The sequence below is a fragment of the Taudactylus pleione genome, unplaced genomic scaffold (genome assembly GCF_031769625.1).
Source record: "Taudactylus pleione unplaced genomic scaffold, aTauple2 ptg000282l, whole genome shotgun sequence".
Lineage (NCBI taxonomy): Eukaryota > Metazoa > Chordata > Amphibia > Anura > Myobatrachidae > Taudactylus > Taudactylus pleione.
The window spans coordinates 13,882,566-13,906,339 of record NW_028284684.1 but is presented as its reverse complement, the minus strand read 5'-3'; the positions used below and the strand labels follow the sequence as shown (position 1 = coordinate 13,906,339).

The 23,774-nt window shown below is 38.9% G+C and overlaps 6 non-coding genes across 6 annotated transcripts; all 6 read right to left on the bottom strand.

The window, feature by feature from the left end:
- Positions 1 to 1,376: 1,376 nt before the first annotated feature.
- TRNAD-GUC (transfer RNA aspartic acid (anticodon GUC)) lies at positions 1,377 to 1,448 on the bottom strand. Its single transcript has one exon. It is a non-coding gene; the product is annotated as a tRNA-Asp (tRNA).
- A 3,622-nt stretch (positions 1,449 to 5,070) lies between these two features.
- On the bottom strand, positions 5,071 to 5,142 carry TRNAD-GUC (transfer RNA aspartic acid (anticodon GUC)). Its single transcript has one exon. It is a non-coding gene; the product is annotated as a tRNA-Asp (tRNA).
- Positions 5,143 to 7,087: 1,945 nt separating this feature from the next.
- TRNAD-GUC (transfer RNA aspartic acid (anticodon GUC)) lies at positions 7,088 to 7,159 on the bottom strand. The gene has a single exon. It is a non-coding gene; the product is annotated as a tRNA-Asp (tRNA).
- Positions 7,160 to 11,116: 3,957 nt separating this feature from the next.
- Positions 11,117 to 11,188, bottom strand: TRNAD-GUC (transfer RNA aspartic acid (anticodon GUC)). Its single transcript has one exon. It is a non-coding gene; the product is annotated as a tRNA-Asp (tRNA).
- Positions 11,189 to 13,131: 1,943 nt separating this feature from the next.
- On the bottom strand, positions 13,132 to 13,203 carry TRNAD-GUC (transfer RNA aspartic acid (anticodon GUC)). The gene has a single exon. It is a non-coding gene; the product is annotated as a tRNA-Asp (tRNA).
- Positions 13,204 to 20,528: 7,325 nt separating this feature from the next.
- TRNAD-GUC (transfer RNA aspartic acid (anticodon GUC)) lies at positions 20,529 to 20,600 on the bottom strand. The gene has a single exon. It is a non-coding gene; the product is annotated as a tRNA-Asp (tRNA).
- Positions 20,601 to 23,774: the final 3,174 nt, after the last annotated feature.

Below are 23,774 nucleotides of genomic sequence, written 5' to 3'. Positions count from 1 at the left end.
ACTGTTTCCAACTTAATTTAAAAAAATATATATATATATATATATTCACTCTACTTTTAAGGCACCAATAAATATCTATGCATTTTCTGGATATTCTATACCATACAATTTTAATACATGGGAATCCTGAATATAAAGTCCAATAAATGCTGGATTTGCCATGTTGTACATGTTCTAAGTAATATCTTTTAGATTATAGCTGATATAGGGCCTGATTCAGAGCCGCTTGCTGCTAGTGAGTGCTTGCTCAGAATAAGGGCGGTTTTTTATGTTTTGTATTTGTTTTTTTCTTTCATCAGGCCGCTCGCTAAGCTGTGGGTGACTACCCACAGCTTTTGCAAGTGGGCTGGAGCCCATCACGATTATCGTGACCATCAGGCTTGCGAGGAGACCCTGTGGAAGGGTCTGAGCTCTCACAAGCCCGAGTAAACTTCCTGCTCTAATAGAACAGGAAGTCCACTACTGACATCACTAGTGATGTCAGTAGGACCACCCACAAACACCAGGCGTTACTAAGGGAATGCCTGCATTTGTGCAGCCACCCCCCCCCCTCCCCGCATACAAAACGCGGTGAGTTATCAATCAACATTGACAGCCGCTCCGTCTTGTAGCTAGACCCATATCGATGGAGCAGCCATCGCTGGACGGATCTTGCGCATGCACACGCCGGAGGCGGCGCATGGGTAGTGGGGGACCGTCGAACCACTTACGAGTGTTGTGCGCTTGCGAGTGTGTCTGAATCAGGCCCATAGTCATTAGGAAAATTTTTGGGTGCTTGCCAAAGACATGTAAATGAAGTGCTTGTTAAAAAATAAAATCAATTCTACTAACCATTGCAAAATGGAATTTGGGTCTTGAGGACCCACCTCATGGAGTTGGGCTTAGACAGCACAAGAAAATTACTTGAGAAGTTACTTGACCTATACTGTTCTTGAGAATGGGGCCCAACAATGTGGTCTTTCAATGCTAGAAATGTCAAAATAATTCTGAATGTTGTAGTTTGATGTCCTAGAAAATGTGTGCAGTTTTCATTCCAAAAAGTGGCATACACCAATATGCCAACCTCCTTGCCTATATTTTATTTCTACATATAAAAATTTAAGTATGTATAAACCTTCCCAAAATTCCAAACCATTCTGATTTATTCCATAGCCACCTAACGCCAACAAATGGTAATAGAAGTATATCATTACAGTTGGAACATTTTGTTTTCCCTATCTGCTATTCCATTTGTATGGATCTATGAGGGTTTCCTTTAAGTACACATCTCAATATATTATTATTGTTTGGGTTGTTATTTATGCATGCCATGACATTTGTATTATTATTTTTCCACTGTGTCTGAAATGGAATATTGGAGAAATAAAAGTTATAACCTCCCCATCGGGGAATTGAACCCCGGTCTCCCGCGTGACAGGCGGGGATACTCACCACTATACTAACGAGGATCAGCTTTGTGCTGTGATTTCTGGTCCAGTCCAGAAAAGTGATTTTCAACTAAGAGTTGTTATAATTTCCTTGGGTAATGAAAATGATTGAAATCATTTATACATCAATTTGTTAGTGTACTCTTTCACCATATATCAGATCCATGTCGATTCTTCTGCATCATGAGCTAGGTCAAATGCTTATAGAAATTGCCCCAGCTATCATTTTCTTACTCTACCCATGTCCGATAATCCCTGGACTGAGATGTTCTAGGATTTTACTGTTGATTTGCCAGTGTTTATAGGTATTTCTATGAATTGATTTATGGTTGACCATTTCTGATGCTTGATTGTATATTTAGTAATTCAAGATCCTTTAAAAAGCTCAAATGAATTTAGCAAAACCCATTACCCCTTATCAACTTTTTTCTAATTAGAATTTGCTTAGAAATCCTTGAATGGCTAAAAGACTATTATGCTAGAGACCAATGGTAGCTCTGCATGAGGAATATTAAACTCCAAATCTCTTCTGCTAAATTATGCCCAAATTATGTGAATGCTATAAAAATTGATAATTTATTCTATTATTCAGCTACTGTTTCCAACTTAATTTAAAAAAAAATATATATATATATATTCACTCTTCTTTTAAGGCACCAATAAATATCTATGCATTTTCTGGATATTCTATACCATACAATTTTAATACATGGGAATCCTGAATATAAAGTCCAATAAATGCTGGATTTGCCATGTTGTACATGTTCTAAGCAATATCTTTTAGATTATAGCTGATATAGGGCCTGATTCAGAGCCGCTTGCTGCTAGTGAGTGCTTGCTCAGAATAACGGCGTTTTTTTATGTTTTGTATTTGTTTTTTTCTTTCATCAGGCCGCTCGCTAAGCTGCGGGTGACTACCCACAGCTTTTGCGAGTGGCCTGGAGCCCATCACGATTATCGTGACCATCAGGCTTGCGAGGAGACCCTGTGGAAGGGTCTGAGCTCTCACAAGCCCGAGTAAACTTCCTGCTCTAATAGAACAGGAAGTCCACTACTGACATCACTAGTGATATCAGTAGGGCCACCCACAAACACCAGGCGTTCCTAAGGGAATGCCTGCATTTGTGCAGCCACCCCCCCTCCCCGCATACAAAACGCGGTGAGTTATCAATCAACATTGACAGCCGCTCCGTCTTGTAGCTAGACCCATATCGATGGAGCAGCCGTCGCTGGACGGATCTTGCGCATGCACACGCCGGAGGCGGCGCATGGGTAGTGGGGGACCGTCGAACCACTTACGAGTGTTGTGCGCTTGCGAGTGTGTCTGAATCAGGCCCATAGTCCTTAGGAAAATTTTTGGGTGCTTGCCAAAGACATGTAAATGAAGTGCTTGTTAAAAAATAAAATCCATTCTACTAACCATTGCAAAATGGAATTTGGATCTTGAGGACCCACCTCATGGAGTTGGGCTTAGACAGCACAAGAAAATTGCTTGAGAAGTTACTTGACCTATTCTGTTCTTGAGAATAGGGCCCAACAATGTGGTCTTTCAATGCTAGAAATGTCAAAATAATTCTGAATGTTGTAGTTTGATGTCCTAGAAAATGTGTGCAGTTTTCATTCCAAAAAGTGGCATACACCAATATGCCAACCTCCTTGCCTATATTTTATTTCTACATATAAAAATGTAAGTATGTATAAACCTTCCCAAAATACCAAACCATTCTGATTTATTCCATAGCCACCTAACGCCAACAAATGGTAATAGAAGTATATCATTACAGTTGGTACATTTTGTTTTCTCTATCTGCTATTCCATTTGTATGGATCTATGAGGGTTTCCTTTAAGTACACATCTCAATATATTATAGTTTGAGTTGTTATTTATGCATGCCATAACATTTGTATTATTATTTTTCCACAGGAAATCCCTGGACTGAGATGTTCTAGGATTTTACTGTTGATTTGCCAGTGTTTATAGGTATTTCTATGAATTGATTTATGGTTGACCATTTCTGATGCTTGATTGTATATTTAGTAATTCAAGATCCTTTAAAAAGCTCAAATGAATTTAGCAAAACCCATTAACCCTTATCAACTTTTTTCTAATTAGAATTTGCTTAGGAATCCTTGAATGGCTAAAAGACTATTATGCTAGAGACCAATGGTAGCTCTGCATGAGGAATATTAAACGCCAAATCTCTTCTGCTAAATTATGCCCAAATTATGTGAATGCTATAAAAATTGATAATTTATTCTATTATTCAGCTACTGTTTCCAACTTAATTTAAAAAAAAATATATATATATATATATTCACTCTACTTTTAAGGCACCAATAAATATCTATGCATTTTCTGGATATTCTATACCATACAATTTTAATACATGGGAATCCTGAATATAAAGTCCAATAAATGCTGGATTTGCCATGTTGTACATGTTCTAAGTAATATCTTTTAGATTATAGCTGATAAAGGGCCTGATTCAGAGCCGCTTGCTGCTAGTGAGTGCTTGCTCTGAATAACGGAGGTTTTTTATGTTTTGTATTTGTTTTTTTCTTTCATCAGGCCGCTTGCTAAGCTGTGGGTGACTACCCACAGCTTTTGCGAGTGGCCTGGAACCCATCACGATTATCGTGACCATCAGGCTTGCGAGGAGACCCTGTGGAAGGGTCTGAGCTCTCACAAGCCCGAGTAAACTTCCTGCTCTAATAGAACAGGAAGTCCACTACTGACATCACTAGTGATGTCAGTAGGACCACCCACAAACACCAGATGTTACTAAGGGAATGCCTGCATTTGTGCAGCCACCCCCCCCCCTCCCCGCATACAAAACGTGGTTAGTTATCAATCAACATTGACAGCCGCTCCGTCTTGTAGCTAGACCCATATCGATGGAGCAGCCGTCGCTGGACGGATCTTGCGCATGCACACGCCGGAGGCGGTGCATGGGTAGTGGGGGACCGTCAAACCACTTACGAGTGTTGTGCGCTTGCGAGTGTGTCTGAATCAGGCCCATAGTCCTTAGGAAAATTTTTGGGTGCTTGCCAAAGACATGTAAATGAAGTGCTTGTTAAAAAATAAAATCAATTCTACTAACCATTGCAAAATGGAATTTGGGTCTTGAGGACCCACCTCATGGAGTTGGGCTTAGACAGCACAAGAAAATTACTTGAGAAGTTACTTGACCTATACTGTTCTTGAGAATGGGGCCCAACAATGTGGTCTTTCAATGCTAGAAATGTCAAAATAATTCTGAATGTTGTAGTTTGATGTCCTAGAAAATGTGTGCAGTTTTCATTCCAAAAAGTGGCATACACCAATATGCCAACCTCCTTGCCTATATTTTATTTCTACATATAAAAATGTAAGTATGTATAAACCTTCCCAAAATACCAAACCATTCTGATTTATTCCATAGCCACCTAACGCCAACAAATGGTAATAGAAGTATATCATTACAGTTGGTACATTTTGTTTTCTCTATCTGCTATTCCATTTGTATGGATCTATGAGGGTTTGCTTTAAGTACACATCTCAATATATTATAGTTTGGGTTGTTATTTATGCATGCCATAACATTTGTATTATTATTTTTCCACTGTGTCTGAAATGGAATATTGGAGAAATAAAAGTTATAGCCTCCCCGTCGGGGAATTGAACCCCGGTCTCCCGCGTGACAGGCGGGGACACTCACCACTATACTAACGAGGATCAGCTGTGTGCTGTGATTTCTGGTCCAGTCCAGAAAAGTGATTTTCAACTAAGAGTTGTTATAATTTCCTTGGGTAATGAAAATGATTGAAATCATTTATACATCAATTTGTTAGTGTACTCTTTCACCATATATCAGATCCATGTCGATTCTTCTGCATCATGAGCTAGGTCAAATGCTTATAGAAATTGCCCCAGCTATCATTTTCTTACTCTACCCATGTCCGATAATCCCTGGACTGAGATGTTCTAGGATTTTACTGTTGATTTGCTAGTGTTTATAGGTATTTCTATGAATTGATTTATGGTTGACCATTTCTGATGCTTGATTGTTTATTTAGTAATTCAAGATCCTTTAAAAAGCTCAAATGAATTTAGCAAAACCCATTACCCCTTATCAACTTTTTTATAATTAGAATTTGTTTAGAAATCCTTGAATGGCTAAAAGACTATTATGCTAGAGACCAGTGGTAGCTCTGCATGAGGAATATTAAACTCCAAATCTCTTCTGTTAAATTATGCCCAAATTATGTGAATGCTATAAAAATTGATAATTTATTCTATTATTCAGCTACTGTTTCCAACTTAATTAAAAAAAATATGTATATGTATATATTCACTCTTCTTTTAAGGCACCAATAAATATCTATGCATTTTCTGGATATTCTATACCATACAATTTTAATACATGGGAATCCTGAATATAAAGTCCAATAAATGCTGGATTTGCCATGTTGTACATGTTCTAAGCAATATCTTTTAGATTATAGCTGATATAGGGCCTGATTCAGAGCCGCTTGCTGCTAGTGAGTGCTTGCTCAGAATAAGGGCGTTTTTTTATGTTTTGTATTTGTTTTTTTCTTTCATCAGGCCGCTCGCTAAGCTGTGGGTGACTACCCACAGCTTTTGCGAGTGGCCTGGAGCCCATCGCGATTATCGTGACCATCAGGCTTGCGAGGAGACCCTGTGGAAGGGTCTGAGCTCTCACAAGCCTGAGTAAACTTCCTGCTCTAATAGAGCAGGAAGTCCAGTACTGACATCACTAGTGATGTCAGTAGGGCCACCCACAAACACCAGGTGTTCCTAAGGGAATGCCTGCATTTGTGCAGCCACCCCCCCCTCCCCGCATACAAAATGCGGTGAGTTATCAATCAACATTGACAGCCGCTCCGTCTTGTAGCTAGACCCATATCGATGGAGCAGCCGTCGCTGGACGGATCTTGCGCATGCACACGCCGGAGGCGGCGCATGGGTAGTGGGGGACCGTCAAACCACTTACGAGTGTTGTGCGTTTGCGAGTGTGTCTGAATCAGGCCCATAGTCCTTAGGAAAATTTTTGGGTGCTTGCCAAAGACATGTAAATGAAGTGCTTGTTAAAAAATAAAATCAATTCTACTAACCATTGCAAAATGGAATTTGGGTCTTGAGGACCCACCTCATGGAGTTGGGCTTAGACAGCACAAAAAAATTGCTTGAGAAGTTACTTGACCTATACTGTTCTTGAGAATGGGGCCCAGCAATGTGGTCTTTCAATGCTAGAAATGTCAAAATAATTCTGAATGTTGTAGTTTGATGTCCTAGAAAATGTGTGCAGTTTTCATTCCAAAAAGTGGCATACACCAATACGCCAACCTCCTTGCCTATATTTTATTTCTACATATAAAAATGTAAGTATGTATAAACCTTCCCAAAATACCAAACCATTCTGATTTATTCCATAGCCACCTAACGCCAACAAATGGTAATAGAAGTATATCATTACAGTTGGTACATTTTGTTTTCTCTATCTGCTATTCCATTTGTATGGATCTATGAGGGTTTCCTTTAAGTACACATCTCAATATATTATTATTGTTTGGGTTGTTATTTATGCATGCCATAACATTTGTATTATTATTTTTCCACTGTGTCTGAAATGGAATATTGGAGAAATAAAAGTTATAGCCTCCCCGTCGGGGAATTGAACCCCGGTCTCACGCGTGACAGGCGGGGATACTCACCACTATACTAACGAGGATCAGCTGTGGGCTGTGATTTCTGGTCCAGTCCAGAAAAGTGATTTTCAACTAAGAGTTGTTATAATATCTTGGGTAATGAAAATGATTGAAATCATTTATACATCAATTTGTTAGTGTACTCTTTCACCATATATCAGATCCATGTCGATTCTTCTGCATCATGAGCTAGGTCAAATGCTTATAGAAATTGCCCCAGCTATCATTTTCTTACTCTACCCATGTCCAATAATCCCTGGACTGAGATGTTCTAGGATTTTACAGTGGATTTGCCAGTGTTTATAGGTATTTCTATGAATTGATTTATGGTTGACCATTTCTGATGCTTGATTGTATATTTAGTAATTCAAGATCCTTTAAAAAGCTCAAATGAATTTAGCAAAACCCATTACCCCTTATCAACTTTTTTCTAATTAGAATTTGCTTAGAAATCCTTGAATGGCTAAAAGACTATTATGCTAGAGACCAATGGTAGCTCTGCATGAGGAATATTAAATGCCAAATCTCTTCTGCTAAATTATGCCCAAATTATGTGAATGCTATAAAAATTGATAATTTATTCTATTATTCAGCTACTGTTTCCAACTTAATTAAAAAAAATATATATATATATATATATTCACTCTTCTTTTAAGGCACCAATAAATATCTATGCATTTTCTGGATATTCTATACCATACAATTTTAATACATGGGAATCCTGAATATAAAGTCCAATAAATGCTGGATTTGCCATGTTGTACATGTTCTAAGTAATATCTTTTAGATTATAGCTGATATAGGGCCTGATTCAGAGCCGCTTGCTGCTAGTGAGTGCTTGCTCAGAATAAGGGCGGTTTTTTATGTTTTGTATTTGTTTTTTTCTTTCATCAGGCCGCTCGCTAAGCTGTGGGTGACTACCCACATCTTTTGCGAGTGGCCTGGAGCCCATCACGATTATCGTGACCATCAGGCTTGCGAGGAGACCCTGTGGAAGGGTCTGAGCTCTCACAAGTCCGAGTAAACTTCCTGCTCTAATAGAACAGGAAGTCCACTACTGACATCACTAGTGATGTCAGTAGGGCCACCCACAAACACCAGGCTTTCCTAAGGGAATGCCTGCATTTGTGCAGCCACCCCCCCCTCCCCGCATACAAAACGCGGTGAGTTATCAATCAACATTGACAGCCGCTCCGTCTTGTAGCTAGACCCATATCGATGGAGCAGCCGTTGCTGGATGGATCTTGCGCATGCACACGCCGGAGGCGGCGCATGGGTAGTGGGGGACCATCGAACCACTTACGAGTGTTGTGCGCTTGCGAGTGTGTCTGAATCAGGCCCATAGTCCTTAGGAAAATTTTTGGGTGCTTGCCAAAGACATGTAAATGAAGTGCTAGTTAAAAAATAAAATCCATTCTACTAACCATTGCAAAATGGAATTTGGGTCTTGAGGACCCACCTCATGGAGTTGGGCTTAGACAGCACAAGAAAATTGCTTGAGAAGTTACTTGACCTATACTGTTCTTGAGAATAGGGCCCAACAATGTGGTCTTTCAATGCTAGAAATGTCAAAATAATTCTGAATGTTGTAGTTTGATGTCCTAGAAAATGTGTGCAGTTTTCATTCCAAAAAGTGGCATACACCAATATGCCAACCTCCTTGCTTATATTTTATTTCTACATATAAAAATGTAAGTATGTATAAACCTTCCCAAAATACCAAACCATTCTGATTTATTCCATAGCCACCTAACGCCAACAAATGGTAATAGAAGTATATCATTACAGTTGGTACATTTTGTTTTCTCTATCTGCTATTCCATTTGTATGGATCTATGAGGGTTTCCTTTAAGTACACATCTCAATATATTATAGTTTGGGTTGTTATTTATGCATGCCATAACATTTGTATTATTATTTTTCCACTGTGTCTGAAATGGAATATTGGAGAAATAAAAGTTATAGCCTCCCCGTCGGGGAATTGAACCCCGGTCTCCCGCATGACAGGTGGGGATACTCACCACTCTACTAACGAGGATCAGCTGTGTGCTGTGATTTCTGGTCCAGTCCAGAAAAGTGATTTTCAACTAAGAGTTGTTATAATTTCCTTGGGTAATGAAAATGATTGAAATCATTTATACATCAATTTGTTAGAGTACTCTTTCACCATATATCAGATCCATGTCGATTCTTCTGCATCATGAGCTATGTCAAATGCTTATAGAAATTGCCCCAGCTATCATTTTCTTACTCTACCCATGTCCGATAATCCCTGGACTGAGATGTTCTAGGATTTTACTGTTGATTTGCCAGTGTTTATAGGTATTTCTATGAATTGATTTATGGTTGACCATTTCTGATGCTTGATTGTATATTTAGTAATTCAAGATCCTTTAAAAAGCTCAAATGAATTTAGCAAAACCCATTACCCCTTATCAACTTTTTTCTAATTAGAATTTGCTTAGAAATCCTTGAATGGCTAAAAGACTATTATGCTAGAGACCAATGGTAGCAATGCAAGAGGAATATTAAACTCCAAATCTCTTCTACTAAATTATGCCCAAATTATGTGAATTCTATAAAAATTGATAATTTATTCTATTATTCAGCTACTGTTTCCAACTTACTTAAAAAAAATATATATATGTATATATTCACTCTTCTTTTAAGGCACCAATAAATATCTATGCATTTTCTGGATATTCTATACCATACAATTTTAATACATGGGAATCCTGAATATAAAGTCCAATAAATGCTGGATTTGCCATGTTGTACATGTTCTAAGCAATATCTTTTAGATTATAGCTGATATAGGGCCTGATTCAGAGCCGCTTGCTGCTAGTGAGTGCTTGCTCAGAATAACGGCATTTTTTTATGTTTTGTATTTGTTTTTTTCTTTCATCAGGCTGCTCGCTAAGCTGTGGGTGACTACCCACAGCTTTTGCGAGTGGCCTGAAGCCCATCGCGATTATCGTGACCATCAGGCTTGCGAGGAGACCCTGTGGAAGGGTCTGAGCTCTCACAAGCCCGAGTAAACTTCCTGCTCTAATAGAACAGGAAGTCCACTACTGACATCACTAGTGATGTCAGTAGGGCCAACCACAAACACCAGGCGTTCCTAAGGGAATGGCTGCATTTGTGCAGCCACCCCCCCCTCCCCACATACAAAACGCGGTGAGTTATCAATCAACATTGACAGCCGCTCCGTCTTGTAGCTAGACCCATATCGATGGAGCAGCCTTCGCTGGACGGATCTTGCGCATGCACACGCCGGAGGCGGTGCATGGGTAGTGGGGGACCGTCGAACCACTTACGAGTGTTGTGCGCTTGCAAGTGTGTCTGAATCAGGCCCATAGTCCTTAGGAAAATTTTTGGGTGCTTGACAAAGACATGTAAATGAAGTGCTTGTTAAAAAATAAAATCAATTCTACTAACCATTGCAAAATGGAATTTGGGTCTTGAGGACCCACCTCATGGAGTTGGGCTTAGACAGCACAAGAAAATTGCTTGAGAAGTTACTTGACCTATACTGTTCTTGAGAATGGGGCCCAACAATGTGGTCTTTCAACGCTAGAAATGTCAAAATAATTCTGAATGTTGTAGTTTGATGTCCTAGAAAATGTGTGCAGTTTTCATTCCAAAAAGTGGCATACACCAATATGCCAACCTCCTTGCTTATATTTTATTTCTACATATAAAAATGTAAGTATGTATAAACCTTCCCAAAATACCAAACCATTCTGATTTATTCCATAGCCACCTAACGCCAACAAATGGTAATAGAAGTATATCATTACAGTTGGTACATTTTGTTTTCTCTATCTGCTATTCCATTTGTATGGATCTATGAGGGTTTCCTTTAAGTACACATCTCAATATATTATAGTTTGGGTTGTTATTTATGCATGCCATAACATTTGTATTATTATTTTTCCACTGTGTCTGAAATGGAATATTAGAGAAATAAAAGTTATAGCCTCCCCATCGGGGAATTGAACCCTGGTCTCCCGCGTGACAGGCGGGGATACTCACCACTATACTAACGAGGATCAGCTGTGTGCTGTGATTTCTGGCCCAGTCCAGAAAAGTGATTTTCAACTAAGAGTTGTTATAATTTCCTTGGGTAATGAAAATGATTGAAATTATTTATACATCAATTTGTTAGTGTACTCTTTCACCATATATCAGATCCATGTCGATTCTTCTGCATCATGAGCTAGGTCAAATGCTTATAGAAATTGCCCCAGCTATCATTTTCTTACTCTACCCATGTCCGATAATCCCTGGACTGAGATGTTCTAGGATTTTACTGTTGATTTGCCAGTGTTTATAGGTATTTCTATGAATTGATTTATGGTTGACTATTTCTGATGCTTGATTGTATATTTAGTTTTTCAAGATCCTTTAAAAAGCTCAAATGAATTTAGCAAAACCCATTACCCCTTATCAACTTTTTTATAATTAGAATTTGTTTAGAAATCCTTGAATGGCTAAAAGACTATTATGCTAGAGACCAATGGTAGCTCTGCATGAGGAATATTAAACTCCAAATCTCTTCTGCTAAATTATGCCCAAATTATGTGAATGCTATAAAAATTGATAATTTATTCTATTATTCAGCTACTGTTTCCAACTTAATTAAAAAAAATATGTATATGTATATATTCACACTTCTTTTAAGGCACCAATAAATATCTATGCATTTTCTGGATATTCTATACCATACAATTTTAATACATGGGAATCCTGAATATAAAGTCCAATAAATGCTGGATTTGCCATGTTGTACATGTTCTAAGCAATATCTTTTAGATTATAGCTGATATAGGGCCTGATTCAGAGCCGCTTGCTGCTAGTGAGTGCTTGCTCAGAATAAGGGCGGTTTTTTATGTTTTGTATTTGTTTTTTTCTTTCATCAGGCCGCTCGCTAAGCTGTGGGTGACTACCCACAGCTTTTGCGAGTGGCCTGGAGCCCATCGCGATTATCGTGACCATCAGGCTTGCGAGGAGACCCTGTGGAAGGGTCTGAGCTCTCACAAGCCTGAGTAAACTTCCTGCTCTAATAGAGCAGGAAGTCCAGTACTGACATCACTAGTGATGTCAGTAGGGCCACCCACAAACACCAGGTGTTCCTAAGGGAATGCCTGCATTTGTGCAGCCACCCCCCCCCTCCCCGCATACAAAATGTGGTGAGTTTTCAATCAACATTGACAGCCGCTCCGTCTTGTAGCTAGACCCATATCGATGGCGCAGCCGTCGCTGGATGGATCTTGCGCATGCACACGCCGGAGGTGGCGCATGGGTAGTGGGGGACCGTCAAACCACTTACGAGTGTTGTGCGTTTGCGAGTGTGTCTGAATCAGGCCCATAGTCCTTAGGAAAATTTTTGGGTGCTTGCCAAAGACATGTAAATGAAGTGCTTGTTAAAAAATAAAATCAATTCTACTAACCATTGCAAAATGGAATTTGGGTCTTGAGGACCCACCTCATGGAGTTGGGCTTAGACAGCACAAGAAAATTGCTTGAGAAGTTACTTGACCTATACTGTTCTTGAGAATGGGACCCAACAATGTGGTCTTTCAATGCTAGAAATGTCAAAATAATTCTGAATGTTGTAGTTTGATGTCCTAGAAAATGTGTGCAGTTTTCATTCCAAAAAGTGGCATACACCAATATGCCAACCTCCTTGCCTATATTTTATTTCTACATATAAAAATGTAAGTATGTATAAACCTTCCCAAAATACCAAACCATTCTGATTTATTCCATAGCCACCTAACGCCAACAAATGGTAATAGAAGTATATCATTACAGTTGGTACATTTTGTTTTCTCTATCTGCTATTCCATTTGTATGGATCTATGAGGGTTTCCTTTAAGTACACATCTCAATATATTATAGTTTGGGTTGTTATTTATGCATGCCATAACATTTGTATTATTATTTTTCCACTGTGTCTGAAATGGAATATTAGAGAAATAAAAGTTATAGCCTCCCCATCGGGGAATTGAACCCCGGTCTCCCGCGTGACAGGCGGGGATACTCACCACTATACTAACGAGGATCAGCTGTGTGCTGTGATTTCTGGTCCAGTCCAGAAAAGTGATTTTCAACTAAGAGTTGTTATAATTTCCTTGGGTAATGAAAATGATTGAAATTATTTATACATCAATTTGTTAGTGTACTCTTTCACCATATATCAGATCCATGTCGATTCTTCTGCATCATGAGCTAGGTCAAATGCTTATAGAAATTGCCCCAGCTATCATTTTCTTACTCTACCCATGTCCGATAATCCCTGGACTGAGATGTTCTAGGATTTTACTGTTGATTTGCCAGTGTTTATAGGTATTTCTATGAATTGATTTATGGTTGACTATTTCTGATGCTTGATTGTATATTTAGTTTTTCAAGATCCTTTAAAAAGCTCAAATGAATTTAGCAAAACCCATTACCCCTTATCAACTTTTTTATAATTAGAATTTGTTTAGAAATCCTTGAATGGCTAAAAGACTATTATGCTAGAGACCAATGGTAGCTCTGCATGAGGAATATTAAACTCCAAATCTCTTCTGCTAAATTATGCCCAAATTATGTGATTGCTATAAAAATTGATAATTTATTCTATTATTCAGCTACTGTTTCCAACTTAATTAAAAAAAATATGTATATGTATATATTCACTCTTCTTTTAAGGCACCAATAAATATCTATGCATTTTCTGGATATTCTATACCATACAATTTTAATACATGGGAATCCTGAATATAAAGTCCAATAAATGCTGGATTTGCCATGTTGTACATGTTCTAAGCAATATCTTTTAGATTATAGCTGATATAGGGCCTGATTCAGAGCCGCTTGCTGCTAGTGAGTGCTTGCTCAGAATAAGGGCGGTTTTTTATGTTTTGTATTTGTTTTTTTCTTTCATCAGGCCGCTCGCTAAGCTGTGGGTGACTACCCACAGCTTTTGCGAGTGGCCTGGAGCCCATCGCGATTATCGTGACCATCAGGCTTGCGAGGAGACCCTGTGGAAGGGTCTGAGCTCTCACAAGCCCGAGTAAACTTCCTGCTCTAATAGAACAGGAAGTCCACTACTGACATCACTAGTGATATCATTAGGGCCACCCACAAACACCAGGCGTTCCTAAGGGAATGCCTGCATTTGTGCAGCCACCCCCCCCTCCCCGCATACAAAACGCGGTGAGTTATCAATCAACATTGACAGCCGCTCCGTCTTGTAGCTAGACCCATATCGATGAAGCAGCCGTCGCTGGATGGATCTTGCGCATGCACACGCCGGAGGCGGTGCATGGGTAGTGGGGGACCGTCGAACCACTTACGAGTGTTGTGCGCTTGCGAGTGTGTCTGAATCAGGCCCATAGTCCTTAGGAAAATTTTTGGGTGCTTGCCATAGACATGTAAATGAAGTGCTTGTTAAAAAATAAAATCCATTCTACTAACCATTGCAAAATGGAATTTGGATCTTGAGGACCCACCTCATGGAGTTGGGCTTAGACAGCACAAGAAAATTGCTTGAGAAGTTACTTGACCTATACTGTTCTTGAGAATAGGGCCCAACAATGTGGTCTTTCAATGCTAGAAATGTCAAAATAATTCTGAATGTTGTAGTTTGATGTCCTAGAAAATGTGTGCAGTTTTCATTCCAAAAAGTGGCATACACCAATATGCCAACCTCCTTGCCTATATTTTATTTCTACATATAAAAATGTAAGTTTGTATAAACCTTCCCAAAATACCAAACCATTCTGATTTATTCCATAGCCACCTAACGCCAACAAATGGTAATAGAAGTATATCATTACAGTTGGTACATTTTGTTTTCTCTATCTGCTATTCCATTTGTATGGATCTATGAGGGTTTCCTTTAAGTACACATCTCAATATATTATAGTTTGGGTTGTTATTTATGCATGCCATAACATTTGTATTATTATTTTTCCACAGGAAATCCCTGGACTGAGATGTTCTAGGATTTTACTGTTGATTTGCCAGTGTTTATAGGTATTTCTATGAATTGATTTATGGTTGACCATTTCTGATGCTTGATTGTATATTTAGTAATTCAAGATCCTTTAAAAAGCTCAAATGAATTTAGCAAAACCCATTAACCCTTATCAACTTTTTTCTAATTAGAATTTGCTTAGGAATCCTTGAATGGCTAAAAGACTATTATGCTAGAGACCAATGGTAGCTCTGCATGAGGAATATTAAACGCCAAATCTCTTCTGCTAAATTATGCCCAAATTATGTGAATGCTATAAAAATTGATAATTTATTCTATTATTCAGCTACTGTTTCCAACTTAATTAAAAAAAAAAAATATATATATATATTCACTCTTCTTTTAAGGCACAAATAAATATCTATGCATTTTCTGGATATTCTATACCATACAATTTTAATACATGGGAATCCTGAATATAAAGTCCAATAAATGCTGGATTTGCCATGTTGTACATGTTCTAAGTAATATCTTTTAGATTATAGCTGATATAGGGCCTGATTCAGAGCCGCTTGCTGCTAGTGAGTGCTTGCTCAGAATAAGGGCTGTTTTTTATGTTTTGTATTTGTTTTTTTCTTTCATCAGGCCGCTCGCTAAGCTGTGGGTGACTACCCACAGCTTTTGCAAGTGGGCTGGAGCCCATCACGATTATCGTGACCATCAGGCTTGCGAGGAGACCCTGTGGAAGGGTCTGAGCTCTCACAAGCCCGAGTAAACTTCCTGCTCTAATAGAACAGGAAGTCCACTACTGACATCACTAGTGATGTCAGTAGGACCACCCACAAACACCAGGCGTTACTAAGGGAATGCCTGCATTTGTGCAGCCACCCCCCCCCTCCCCGCATACAAAACGCGGTGAGTTATCAATCAACATTGACAGCCGCTCCGTCTTGTAGCTAGACCCATATCGATGGAGCAGCCGTCGCTGGACGGATCTTGCGCATGCACACGCCGGAGGCGGCGCATGGGTAGTGGGAGACCGTCGAACCACTTACGAGTGTTGTGCGCTTGCGAGTGTGTCTGAATCAGGCCCATAGTCCTTAGGAAAATTTTTGGGTGCTTGCCAAAGACATGTAAATGAAGTGCTTGTTAAAAAATAAAATCAATTCTACTAACCATTGCAAAATGGAATTTGGGTCTTGAGGACCGACCTCATGGAGTTGGGCTTAGACAGCACAAGAAAATTGCTTGAGAAGTTACTTGACCTATATACTGTTCTTGAGAATGGGACCCAACAATGTGGTCTTTCAATGCTAGAAATGTCAAAATAATTCTGAATGTTGTAGTTTGATGTCCTAGAAAATGTGTGCAGTTTTCATTCCAAAAAGTGGCATACACCAATATGCCAACCTCCTTGCCTATATTTTATTTCTATATATAAAAATGTAAGTATGTATAAACCTTCCCAAAATACCAAACCATTCTGATTTATTCCATAGCCACCTAACGCCAACAAATGGTAATAGAAGTATATCATTACAGTTGGTACATTTTGTTTTCTCTATCTGCTATTCCATTTGTATGGATCTATGAGGGTTTCCTTTAAGTACACATCTCAATATATTATAGTTTGGGGTGTTATTTATGCATGCCATAACATTTGTATTATTATTTTTCCACAGGAAATCCCTGGACTGAGATGTTCTAGGATTTTACTGTTGATTTGCCAGTGTTTATAGGTATTTCTATGAATTGATTTATGGTTGACCATTTCTGATGCTTGATTGTATATTTAGTAATTCAAGATCCTTTAAAAAGCTCAAATGAATTTAGCAAAACCCATTACCCCTTATCAACTTTTTTCTAATTAGAATTTGCTTAGAAATCCTTGAATGGCTAAAAGACTATTATGCTAGAGACCAATGGTAGCTCTGCATGAGGAATATTAAACGCCAAATCTCTTCTGCTAAATTATGCCCAAATTATGTGAATGCTATAAAAATTGATAATTTATTCTATTATTCAGCTACTGTTTCCAACTTAATTAAAAAAAAAAAAATATATATATATATATATATTCACTCTTCTTTTAAGGCACCAATAAATATCTATGCATTTTCTGGATATTCTATACCATACAATTTTAATACATGGGAATCCTGAATATAAAGTCCAATAAATGCTGGATTTGCCATGTTGTACATGTTCTAAGTAATATCTTTTAGATTATAGCTGATAAAGGGCCTGATTCAGAGCCGCTTGCTGCTAGTGAGTGCTTGCTCAGAATAAGGGCTGTTTTTTATGTTTTGTATTTGTTTTTTTCTTTCATCAGGCCGCTTGCTAAGCTGTGGGTGACTACCCACAGCTTTTGCGAGTGGCCTGGAGCCCATCACGATTATTGTGACCATCAGGCTTGCGAGTAGACCCTGTGGAAGGGTCTGAGCTCTCACAAGCCCGAGTAAACTTCCTGCTCTAATAGAACAGGAAGTCCACTACTGACATCACTAGTGATGTCAGTAGGACCACCCACAAACACCAGACGTTACTAAGGGAATGCCTGCATTTGTGCAGCCACCCCCCCCCCTCCCCACATACAAAACGTGGTTAGTTATCAATCAACATTGACAGCCGCTCCATCTTTTAGCTAGACCCATATCGATGGAGCAGCCGTCGCTGGACGGATCTTGCGCATGCACACGCCGGAGGCGGTGCATGGGTAGTGGGGGACCGTCAAACCACTTACGAGTGTTGTGCGCTTGCGAGTGTGTTTGAATCAGGCCCATAGTCCTTAGGAAAATTTTTGGGTGCTTGCCAAAGACATGTAAATGAAGTGCTTGTTAAAAAATAAAATCAATTCTACTAACCATTGCAAAATGGAATTTGGGTCTTGAGGACCCACCTCATGGAGTTGGGCTTAGACAGCACAAGAAAATTACTTGAGAAGTTACTTGACCTATACTGTTCTTGAGAATGGGGCCCAACAATGTGGTCTTTCAATGCTAGAAATGTCAAAATAATTCTGAATGTTGTAGTTTGATGTCCTAGAAAATGTGTGCAGTTTTCATTCCAAAAAGTGGCATACACCAATATGCCAACCTCCTTGCCTATATTTTATTTCTACATATAAAAATGTAAGTATGTATAAACCTTCCCAAAATACCAAACCATTCTGATTTATTCCATAGCCACCTAACGCCAACAAATGGTAATAGAAGTATATCATTACAGTTGGTACATTTTGTTTTCTCTATCTGCTATTCCATTTGTATGGATCTATGAGGGTTTCCTTTAAGTACACATCTCAATATATTATAGTTTGGGTTGTTATTTATGCATGCCATAACATTTGTATTATTATTTTTCCACTGTGTCTGAAATGGAATATTGGAGAAATAAAAGTTATAGCCTCCCCGTCGGGGAATTGAACCCCGGTCTCCCGCGTGACAGGCGGGGACACTCACCACTATACTAATGAGGATCAGCTGTGTGCTGTGATTTCTGGTCCAGTCCAGAAAAGTGATTTTCAACTAAGAGTTGTTATAATTTCCTTGGGTAATGAAAATGATTGAAATCATTTATACATCAATTTGTTAGTGTACTCTTTCACCATATATCAGATCCATGTCGATTCTTCTGCATCATGAGCTAGGTCAAATGCTTATAGAAATTGCCCCAGCTATCATTTTCTTACTCTACCCATGTCCGATAATCCCTGGACTGAGATGTTCTAGGATTTTACTGTTGATTTGCTAGTGTTTATAGGTATTTCTATGAATTGATTTATGGTTGACTATTTCTGATGCTTGATTGTATATTTAGTAATTCAAGATCCTTTAAAAAGCTCAAATGAATTTAGCAAAACCCATTACCCCTTATCAACTTTTTTATAATTAGAATTTGTTTAGAAATCCTTGAATGGCTAAAAGACTATTATGCTAGAGACCAATGGTAGCTCTGCATGAGGAATATTAATCTCCAAATCTCTTCTGCTAAATTATGCCCAAATTATGTGAATGCTATAAAAATTGATAATTTATTCTATTATTCAGCTACTGTTTCCAACTTAATTAAAAAAAATATGTATATGTATATATTCACTCTTCTTTTAAGGCACCAATAAATATCTATGCATTTTCTGGATATTCTATACCATACAATTTTAATACATGGGAATCCTGAATATAAAGTCCAATAAATGCTGGATTTGCCATGTTGTACATGTTCTAAGCAATATCTTTTAGATTATAGCTGATATAGGGCCTGATTCAGAGCCGCTTGCTGCTAGTGAGTGCTTGCTCAGAATAAGGGCGTTTTTTTATGTTTTGTATTTGTTTTTTTCTTTCATCAGGCCGCTCGCTAAGCTGTGGGTGACTACCCACAGCTTTTGCGAGTGGCCTGGAGCCCATCGCGATTATTGTGACCATCAGGCTTGCGAGGAGACCCTGTGGAAGGGTCTGAGCTCTCACAAGCCTGAGTAAACTTCCTGCTCTAATAGAGCAGGAAGTCCAGTACTGACATCACTAGTGATGTCAGTAGGGCCACCCACAAACACCAGGTGTTCCTAAGGGAATGCCTGCATTTGTGCAGCCACCCCCCCCTCCCCGCATACAAAATGCGGTGAGTTATCAATCAACATTGACAGCCGCTCCGTCTTGTAGCTAGACCCATATCGATGGAGCAGCCGTCGCTGGACGGATCTTGCGCATGCACACGCCGGAGGCGGCGCATGGGTAGTGGGGGACCGTCAAACCACTTACGAGTGTTGTGCATTTGCGAGTGTGTCTGAATCAGGCCCATAGTCCTTAGGAAAAATTTTGGGTGCTTGCCAAAGACATGTAAATGAAGTGCTTGTTAAAAAATAAAATCAATTCTACTAACCATTGCAAAATGGAATTTGGGTCTTGAGGACCCACCTCATGGAGTTGGGCTTAGACAGCACAAGAAAATTGCTTGAGAAGTTACTTGACCTATACTGTTCTTGAGAATGGGGCCAAGCAATGTGGTCTTTCAATGCTAGAAATGTCAAAATAATTCTGAATGTTGTAGTTTGATGTCCTAGAAAATGTGTGCAGTTTTCATTCCAAAAAGTGGCATACACCAATATGCCAACCTCCTTGCCTATATTTTATTTCTACATATAAAAATGTAAGTATGTATAAACCTTCCCAAAATACCAAACCATTCTGATTTATTCCATAGCCACCTAACGCCAACAAATGGTAATAGAAGTATATCATTACAGTTGGTACATTTTGTTTTCTCTATCTGCTATTCCATTTGTATGGATCTATGAGGGTTTCCTTTAAGTACACATCTCAATATATTATTATTGTTTGGGTTGTTATTTATGCATGCCATAACATTTGTATTATTATTTTTCCACTGTGTCTGAAATGGAATATTGGAGAAATAAAAGTTATAGCCTCCCCGTCGGGGAATTGAACCCCGGTCTCCCGCGTGACAGGCGGGGATACTCACCACTATACTAACGAGGATCAGCTGTGGGCTGTGATTTCTGGTCCAGTCCAGAAAAGTGATTTTCAACTAAGAGTTGTTATAATATCCTTGGGTAATGAAAATTATTGAAATCATTTATACATCAATTTGTTAGTGTACTCTTTCACCATATATCAGATCCATGTCGATTCTTCTGCATCATGAGCTAGGTCAAATGCTTATAGAAATTGCCCCAGCTATCATTTTCTTACTCTACCCATGTCCGATAATCCCTGGACTGAGATGTTCTAGGATTTTACAGTGGATTTGCCAGTGTTTATAGGTATTTCTATGAATTGATTTATGGTTGACCATTTCTGATGCTTGATTGTATATTTAGTAATTCAAGATCCTTTAAAAAGCTCAAATGAATTTAGCAAAACCCATTACCCCTTATCAACTTTTTTCTAATTAGAATTTGCTTAGAAATCCTTGAATGGCTAAAAGACTATTATGCTAGAGACCAATGGTAGCTCTGCATGAGGAATATTAAACGCCAAATCTCTTCTGCTAAATGATGCCCAAATTATGTGAATGCTATAAAAATTGATAATTTATTCTAATATTCAGCTACTGTTTCCAACTTAATTAAAAAAAAAAAAAATATATATATATATTCACTCTTCTTTTAAGGCACCAATAAATATCTATGCATTTTCTGGATATTCTATACCATACAATTTTAATACATGGGAATCCTGAATATAAAGTCCAATAAATGCTGGATTTGCCATGTTGTACATGTTCTAAGTAATATCTTTTAGATTATAGCTGATATAGGGCCTGATTCAGAGCCGCTTGCTGCTAGTGAGTGCTTGCTCAGAATAAGGGCGGTTTTTTATGTTTTGTATTTGTTTTTTTCTTTCATCAGGCCGCTCGCTAAGCTGTGGGTGACTACCCACAGCTTTTGCGAGTGGCCTGGAGCCCATCACGATTATCGTGACCATCAGGCTTGCGAGGAGACCCTGTGGAAGGGTCTGAGCTCTCACAAGTCCGAGTAAACTTCCTGCTCTAATAGAACAGGAAGTCCACTACTGACATCACTAGTGATGTCAGTAGGGCCACCCACAAACACCAGGCTTTCCTAAGGGAATGCCTGCATTTGTGCAGCCACCCCCCCCTCCCCGCATACAAAACGCGGTGAGTTATCAATCAACATTGACAGCCGCTCCGTCTTGTAGCTAGACCCATATCGATGGAGCAGCCGTTGCTGGACGGATCTTGCGCATGCACACGCCGGAGGCGGCGCATGGGTAGTGGGGGACCATCGAACCATTTACGAGTGTTGTGCGCTTGCGAGTGTGTCTGAATCAGGCCCATAGTCCTTAGAAAAATTTTTGGGTGCTTGCCAAAGACATGTAAATGAAGTGCTTGTTAAAAAATAAAATCCATTCTACTAACCATTGCAAAATGTAATTTGGGTCTTGAGGACCCACCTCATGGAGTTGGGCTTAGACAGCACAAGAAAATTGCTTGAGAAGTTACTTGACCTATACTGTTCTTGAGAATAGGGCCCAACAATGTGGTCTTTCAATGCTAGAAATGTCAAAATAATTCTGAATGTTGTAGTTTGATGTCCTAGAAAATGTGTGCAGTTTCATTCCAAAAAGTGGCATACACCAATATGCCAACCTCCTTGCTTATATTTTATTTCTACATATAAAAATGTAAGTATGTATAAACCTTCCCAAAATACCAAACCATTCTGATTTATTCCATAGCCACCTAACGCCAACAAATGGTAATAGAAGTATATCATTACAGTTGGTACATTTTGTTTTCTCTATCTGCTATTCCATTTGTATGGATCTATGAGGGTTTCCTTTAAGTACACATCTCAATATATTATAGTTTGGGTTGTTATTTATGACCTATACTGAGGAATATTAAACTCCAAATCTCTTCTGCTAAATTATGCCCAAATTATGTGAATGCTATAAAAATTGATAATTTATTCTATTATTCAGCTACTGTTTCCAACTTAATTAAAAAAAAAATATATATATATATATATTCACTCTTCTTTTAAGGCACCAATAAATATCTATGCATTTTCTGGATATTCTATACCATACAATTTTAATACATGGGAATCCTGAATATAAAGTCCAATAAATGCTGGATTTGCCATGTTGTACATGTTCTAAGTAATATCTTTTAGATTATAGCTGATATAGGGCCTGATTCAGAGACGCTTGCTGCTAGTGAGTGCTTGCTCAGAATAAGGGCGGTTTTTTATGTTTTGTATTTGTTTTTTTCTTTCATCAGGCCACTCGCTAAGCTGTGGGTGACTACCCACAGCTTTTGCGAGTGGCCTGGAGCCCATCACGATTATCGTGACCATCAGGCTTGCGAGGAGACCCTGTGGAAGGGTCTGAGCTCTCACAAGTCCGAGTAAACTTCCTGCTCTAATAGAACAGGAAGTCCACTACGGACATCACTAGTGATGTCAGTAGGGCCACCCACAAACACCAGGCGTTCCTAAGGGAATGCCTGCATTTGTGCAGCCACCCCCCGCTCCCCGCATACAAAACGCGGTGAGTTATCAATCAACATTGACAGCGGCTCCGTCTTGTAGCTAGACCCATATCGATGGAGCAGCCGTTGCTGGACGGATCTTGCGCATGCACACGCCGGAGGCGGCGCATGGGTAGTGGGGGACCATCGAACCACTTACGAGTGTTGTGCGCTTGCGAGTGTGTCTGAATCAGGCCCATAGTCCTTAGGAAAATTTTTGGGTGCTTGCCAAAGACATGTAAATGAAGTGCTTGTTAAAAAATAAAATCCATTCTACTAACCATTGCAAAATGGAATTTGGGTCTTGAGGACCCACCTCATGGAGTTTGGCTTAGACAGCACAAGAAAATTGCTTGAGAAGTTACTTGACCTATACTGTTCTTGAGAATAAGGCCCAACAATGTGGTCTTTCAATGCTAGAAATGTCAAAATAATTCTGAATGTTGTAGTTTGATGTCCTAGAAAATGTGTGCAGTTTTCATTCCAAAAAGTGGCATACACCAATATGCCAACCTCCTTGCTTATATTTTATTTCTACATATAAAAATGTAAGTATGTATAAACCTTCCCAAAATACCAAACCATTCTGATTTATTCCATAGCCACCTAACGCCAACAAATGGTAATAGAAGTATATCATTACAGTTGGTACATTT